The 7,827-nt window shown below is 43.0% G+C and overlaps 1 protein-coding gene across 4 annotated transcripts in view; it reads right to left on the minus strand.

Annotated features, from left to right (window-relative positions):
* LOC133656928 (inhibitory synaptic factor 2A-like) overlaps positions 1-7,827 on the minus strand; it is a 142,680-nt gene that overhangs the window by 105,397 nt on the left and 29,456 nt on the right. For 3 of the 4 annotated variants that reach the window (XM_062057795.1, XM_062057793.1, XM_062057791.1), the window contains exon 1: positions 251-552. The exons of the other annotated variant lie outside the window; for it this stretch is intronic. The gene's annotated coding sequence lies outside the window, so the exon portion shown is untranslated. Of the gene's footprint in view, positions 1-250; positions 553-7,827 lie in introns of those variants that run through there. 4 annotated transcript variants of the gene reach the window in all.

The raw sequence follows: 7,827 nt of genomic DNA on the forward strand, positions 1-7,827 counted from the left end.
CGAGAGTCCCCTGAGGATCACCTCACTCATAAATGGCGGTCAATTAATACGCGTCGCTAATGAACGCTCATCAATATTCCTGACCTCCCACAGGTGCAGCATTCTTGATTATGGAATGAAATGGCGCCATGTCATCAGAAAACGTGCAATCGAAGCTGGGTAAAGAAACCCCCCCCGCCCCCTCCTCCTCCCTGCACACGCATGATATTTCATAAGTTCTTCCAACTCAGGGAGGATCCACAACTCTTACCTCAAGATGCTGACCAGAGGTGCAAAGGACAAGGGAGCGCCGGCCCCCCGTGTGCCGGGTGTCCATCCGCGCGGTCGCCGGGCGCCGGGGTTGTGTCCGGCTGAGAGAGAGGCAGCCGGCGCACTGACAGCTGGAGCAGTTGTGGCACATCCGGTCAAATATTTGCGACGACGGGGGCGCGCGAGGCGGGAAGACATTGCCCCTCGGTAGCTTCTACGCTCTCCCCTCCGCGCGGCGACGCCGGCACTCACTCGACATCGTGCCTCGCACTCACGGCGGAGATCTCCATCTCGCGGCGCCGAGGCGGCTGCTGCAATCCCCGTGCGTTCATGATTGAGTGCGAGTGTGTGTGTGTGTGTGTGTGTGCGCCGGGAAAGGCAGGGAGAGGGGCGGGCTGGTGGGTGTGTGCACGAGGATGGAGGGCTGGATGGTGAGGGGAGGCTGGGGGGGTAGGACCAAAGCTGCTGGGGAGAGTCCAGTCGGCGGTCTGCATCAACCCCCCCCCCCCGCCCTCCCTTTAACTTGTCCTCCACAGGCCGGCTGTTTTGACACCGAGCTGTTATGTAATCCAAAAAAGAAAAAAAGCTTCAGAAGACAGCGGTGAGGGGAGAAAAGGGGGATACGTAAGGGGTGGGAGAAAGTGATAATGCATTGTGCTTTTAATTGGATGCCTCGCGCTCACCCACTTGCAACCCGCCACCGCCACCCGTCAACCGTGCACGTCCGACACATTTTTTATGAGAGGTGTGGAGGGCGGGAGGGGGTGGCGGCACACAGAGTTGGGGGGGCTCGGGCGTTAGAAAAAGACCCGGCACAGCAGCAGTCTTAATGAGACTCGGAGACGAGTGGGAGAATTAAATAATGTGAGAAAGTAATAGAGACGGTGAGTCCGGGAGAGAGAGAGAGAAATGTACTTGTGCTCTCATGGTAGCTGGGAGATATTGATTCTGCAGACACCTGTATATCTATTAGGAGCCTCTAAATTCATTCCCTGGCTCCGTGTCCTACTGGTAGATGCAATCCTGTCAGAAGGTACTGTGAGTATAAACACTTTGAGCACCGTATAAATGGCTGACGTGCATCTGATCATTTTAAACGGGCACATTTATTGACTTTGAATTGACCTTTCAAAGAAGTTTGAACAGCGGTGGGTATGTGACTCAAGAGCCTGTTTATGAACAGGATTTTTTATTTGTTTTTATTTTAAGGAGGCTTCGCTACACATCTTGAAATATCATCATCATCATCGGCAGTCACTCGTAGTCGAGTATGACTGTCCTCAGAATGGTATAGCCCGGCACTCGGCAAACTAGGCATCAGTCAACAGAAGCTGGAAGTTTGATCATTTTGTTTTTCTTCAGCAAGTATGCAAACGTTGTAAGATGCAATCACGTAACCTAGAGGCACTTCCGGGTTTCAGGCGACGGTCTAGAGCAGGGGTCCTCAAACTTTTTGACCCGGGGCCGCATTGGGTTATATAAATATATATATATATATGTGTGTGTGTGTGGGAAAAATCACAAGACTATTTCATCTCTACAGGCCTGTTTCATGAGGGGTTTCCCTCAATCATCAGGAGATTGAGATTGATGATTGAGGAAAACCCCTCATGAAACAGGCCTGTAGAGATGAATTAGTCTTGTGATTTTTTTCCACACATACATATATTGCGCTCTACCACGGTATCAAGCACTATTTTTTGGATAATCTAATTAAGACACGTATATATATATATATATATATATATATATATATATATATATATATACATATATACATACACACACTATACCTATACATACATATATATAGGTATATATAAATATATATATATATACACACACATACATATATATATACATATATATATATATACATATACATATACATATATATATACACACACATACATATACATATATATATACGTATATATATATACATATATATATATATATATATATATATATATATACACACACACATACATATACATATATATATACGTATATATATATACATATACACACACACACACATATACATATACATATACATACATACATACATACATACATACATACATACATACATACATACATACATACATACATACATACATACATACATACATACATACATACATACATACATACATACATACATACATACATACATATATATATATATATATATATATATATATATATATATATATATATATATATATATATATATATATATATATATATATATATATATATATATATATATATATATATATATATATATATACATACATTATATATATATATATATATATATATATGTATATATATATATATATATATATGTATATGTGTGTGTGTGTGTATATGTATATATATATACGTATATATATATGTATATGTATGTGTGTGTGTATATATATATATATATATATATATATATATATATATATATATATATATATACACACACACACATACACACATACACACATACATACATATATACATACATACACACATGTCCACTTATGTTTAAAAACTCTACAGTCTGAGGATGGAGAAATGCATTTTTAGACAACATGATTGGCCTGAGCAGCTAGAAGACCCCGAGAGTAACAATCAGTAGAAAATGGATTGATGGATGGGCGAGAAAGGACAGATTAATTAATAAATACAATTATAAAAATATATATGTAATTTTTTTTTTTCACCCTCGGGCTGGATTCAAACATTTTACAAAGTGATCACTGCAGACACGAGCATGGTCCCATTGTATTCCACAACATGATGAAAGTGATATTTTTTAGAGCCTGTTCATTTTACCCCCCTGACTTTATTACCTTTATGAACCACTTATTTTGGGACTCTATAAAAGCTCTTTCCTATCTCTCTATTTGAACGACTGAAACAGCCAAGAACAGAACAGCAATACGACATTTTCTGCTCAAACTGTCACGGTCCGGGAACGCATCAGTGCGCATTTATCTGTGTGCTGCGCTGGGCGCAGCTCCGAGAGTGTGCAAAGCGTGCGCCAGACCTGCGGCGGCGGAAAACAGCTGCAATCAATCACCGGCAATCTGCACGCCTGGAGCTGATGATCAGACCTACCTTCAAAAGCCTGCACAACCTGCCATCCCGCGCCAGAACATAACCATCCGTTCCCGTACACAAATCCCGTTCCTGTTTTTGAGCTGTGCGTCTCGTCTCACCCTGTGTTTCAGTTGCTTCCCGGACTACCTGTTGGATCTCAACCACCCACTTGGACACGGACCTTCTTCGCCCCGCGTAGCCCCCGACTTTCTGCTCGACTCACGGACCTCAGAGCTCCCTTGTCCGCCTGATCTTCCGCCTCTCACTCATCACTTCTGGTAAACACTCAGCAATTAATTCCTACACATAGTCTTACACCATACACACTCTTGGATTTAGTCACACACCATTCTCTAGTTTATTTATTAGTATTGTTTCTTTATTGTATATACTATTTTCGGTATATATACCTGTATAATAAATCATAGAGCGACATTGCCCCCTTGTGTCTGTGCTGTCAACTCCCTCCTGCACACATAACACAAACTCTACACTCTGACTTGTTTTAATGCTACGCTCAAACTGCTTGACCTTTGTGCGAATTACGCCGCCAAAAACGGATGTGACGTCGTATGCAACCGAGAAAAATAAGATGCTTATCAACTATGGCGTCGGCACGGACTACAAAGGTGGATGCGTGCAAATTTTCAGGACTTATGCAGATCCCAAACACAGATCAGCAGGTACCAGAAGGTAAGACAAGTTGCTTTTGCAGAATATCGTAAAACAAAACGCCAGATAATGTGTCTTACCTTATACACACACACCTTAATAATACTCCTATGTTGAAGCACAGTATAATCCATCAAGTGGTGCGGCTTCATAGCTTACCAAAGTCGTACTAAAACATTTTGATAGATTTTTGAGCGCCGTCGGTAATGTTCTATATTTTCAATCCATCCATCCATCCATTTTCTACCGCTTGTACTTTTTAGGGTCGCGGGGGGTGCTGGAGCCTATCTCAGCTGCATTCGGGCGGAAAGCGGGGTACACCCTGGACAAGTCGCCACCTCATCGCAGATATTTTCAATGGAACATATAAAATGTCGGTGTTGTTTACTTGAGTCATATTGCAGTCTACACGTATTTTGATTGATTTAAACATTTATTAGTAGATTGCACAGTACAGTACATATTCCGTACAATTCTAAATGGCAACACCCGAATAGGTTTTTCAACTTGTTAATCACTTTATGGTATCTCTTATGTGTGACTGCCGTCATATTGCAGTCTACACGTATCTCTTATGTTTTGACTGCCATCTACTGGCCATGTACAGTCAAAATAAATGGCTTGATTAATCTGCATGCATACATGGTTAATGCGATCATTTTCTGTGATTAATCACATGTGTTAACCCGTTATTTTCTTAAACATACTGTGGCTAAGCTCATGGTGTGTACTGTTTGTGATTTTCTTTATGTGCTGCCAGACACACCATTTCCCCCTGGGGGGGATTGTAAAAGTATCCATCTATCCATTGCCATGAAGGAGGCTTTCAAAGCGTGGCAAAGTGCGACTCCCCTCAGAGAATCTAATGCAGTCGGGGCCTCCCTTTCAACAAGAAAAACTGATTTTCTACAGCATATTTTTTTTTTGGGGGGGGGGAGTTTTCTAATCACCCTGAACTCTGTTTACTTGCTCGCTGTAGGAAGTAAAAAAAACAACTATTTATTTTGCCTTTGACAAAACAGAGGTTGGCTTGGCAGGTTTGAAAAATATGTTTTTCTTTATAATTTTCTCAAAATATTTCACCTCCCCCGATGTCTTTTGGTGCCTGTCAATGGAGCACCGCCTCACACTTGGAACACTCTTCTACTTTGAAGCATTTGGGTGGGGTGGGTTGTTTTTTTGTCACCGATTTTGTTCATAACTTTCATGGACAGAATTTCTAGGCGCAGTCAGGGTGTTGAGGGGATCCTGTTTGGTGGCTGCAGGATTAGGTCTCTCCTTTTTGCAGATGATGTGGTCCTGATGGCTTCATCTGGCCAGGATCTTCAGCTCTCACTGGATCGGTTCGCAGTCGAGTGTGAAGCGACTCGGATGGGAATCAGCACCTCCGAGTCCATGGTTCTCGCCCGGAAAAGGGTGGAGTGCCATCTCCGGGTTGGGGAGGAGATCTTTCCCCAAGTGGAGGCGTTCAAGTACCTCGGAGTCTTGTTCACGAGTGAGGGAAGAGTGGGTTGTGAGGTCGACAGGCAGATCTTCAGTAATGCGGACGCTGTATCGATCCGTTGTGGTGAAGAAGGAGCTGAGCCGGAAGGCAAAGCTCTCAATTTACCGGTCGATCTACGTTCCCATCCTCACCTATGGTCATGAGCTCTGGGTTATGACCGAAAGGACAAGATCACGGGTACAAGTGGCCGAAATGAGTGTCAGAAAAATTGTATGTAAATTATCAAAAAACTTTCCGTTCTCTGAGTTCCCAGTGAACAGAGGCTGTCTTTATTGCACCAAGCCAAAGGCTTGGAAAATTCCGCTGTGTACGATGGGAAGAGATGGGAGGGGTTATCTATTTTGATCCAAGATCTTCCCAAGCTCGATCCAGAACCAGTCCAAGCCCTCCCATCCCACCTATGGTCATGAGCTTTGGGTTATGACTGAAAGGACAAGTTCACGGGTACATGCGGCCGAAATGAGCTTCCTCCGCCGGGTGGCAGGGCTCTCCCTTCGATATAGGGTGAGAAGCTCTGTCATCCGGGAGGAGCTCAAAGTAAAGCCGCTGTTCCTCCACATCAAGAGGAGCCAGATGAGGTGGTTCGGGCATCTGGTCAGGATGCCACCCGAATGCTTCCCTAGCGAGGTGTTTCGGGCACGTCCGACCGGTAGGAGGCCACGGGGAAGACCCAGGACACGTTGGCAAGACTATGTCTCCCGGCTGGCCTGGGGACGCCTCGGGATCCCCCGGGAGGAGCTGGACAAAATGGCTGGGGAGAGGGAAGTCTGGGCTTCTCTGCTTAGGCTGCTGCCCCCACGACCCGACCTCGGATAAGTGGAAGAAGATGGATGGATGGATGTATGGGTTGTTTTTTAGTGTTTCCGGACTGGGCTGACCCAAGCTAACTGGATGCCAATCTGACAAGTCATGATTCGATTACAATTCTTCGATTCAACACGATTCTTAATACCAACCAATTCTCGCAATATCCTGTAAATTCCGGACCATAAGCCGATAATACATTTTTTGGAACGCTTTTTGGATATTTCTTTGCTTGACAGTCATGATGCAAATGGTTTTAAAAAAACAACATCCAAATACAATGGAAAAAAAAGTGCTATGGCGCCATCTTTTGAACGAGTTTGCTCACTGCAGGTGCTGCAGTGCCTTTCGACCGGAAGTAGAAGTGCCGTCCAAAGCGTTCCTACTCATTTGGATTCTTCATTCGTCACTCCAGGCAACGTATGGAAGTTTTACAATATAACTAAAACTATTTTTACTTACTAAACCGTCCCATCTGTGATGTCTGTTTTTTGTGCATATTTGTACGTGCTATCGTAATGTAATCAAGCTAGCGTCGTTAGCATTAGCTAATATGCCAACACGTTTACAAGTGTCTGTGTTAGTATTATTAACTTACAATAGCATTCTTTTTGGATTATTTTGGTTCCACAAATTCCTCAGTAAATTAACATAAAACGCCACTGTGCCGTTATTGAGTCCGTTTAGCTGATTGGAGAGCTAGCGTCCGCAGCTAGCGGGTCCATAACGATGTCTTCTGTTTTGTTTGACCGGCCGTTTTACTGATTTTTTTTTAACGATTGTAGAGGTTGCCCTCTAGTGGGTTCTCCTGACCACCACACACTGGCACGAGAGCCCGGAATTCAGGATTCAACAATGTTTTATTGAGTCCACTTCTTCGGCAAACGCACTTGGCTTTTCAGGCCCAGTCTCTCTTGCTGCTCTGTTCTGCTCTCTAGCGTGTCTCTCTCTCTCTCTCTCTCGCCAACTCCAAGATTCGTGTCTCGGTCCGGCTGCTGCTAATAAAGGCGACAGGTGATTAGATAACCATCCCAAGCTGGGCAATCCACTCACCTGCCGCTGGCTTCGAGGCCGGTCCTTACAGGCCCGCAGACCACGCCCCCCTCCACAATGATGATTATATTTTAAGATTTACACTTGAACTCAAATTATTTTTATGATCATTTTGTATTTTTTCCTTCTTTTAACTTTCTATAAAGCACTTTGAATTGCCTCGTGTACGAATAGTGCTCTACAAACTTGCCTTATTCCTTTTTTTTTTTTTTTTTTAAATTGTAGTTAATCCTAACTCAATCCAATCCACTTTATTTATATAGCACATTTAAACAACAAAAATGTTTCCAAAGTGCTGCACAACAATATTAAAAACAATATTAAAAACAATATTCAAATATTATCCTTAGGTTCCCCAATGACTGAATAAAAACAAAAAATAAATAAATATAAAACCAATATTCATAATAATTCATCACAATAAAAGTCTGATTAAATTGATT

This window comes from Entelurus aequoreus, linkage group LG09 (assembly GCF_033978785.1).
Source record: "Entelurus aequoreus isolate RoL-2023_Sb linkage group LG09, RoL_Eaeq_v1.1, whole genome shotgun sequence".
NCBI classification, from domain to species: Eukaryota; Metazoa; Chordata; class Actinopteri; order Syngnathiformes; family Syngnathidae; genus Entelurus; species Entelurus aequoreus.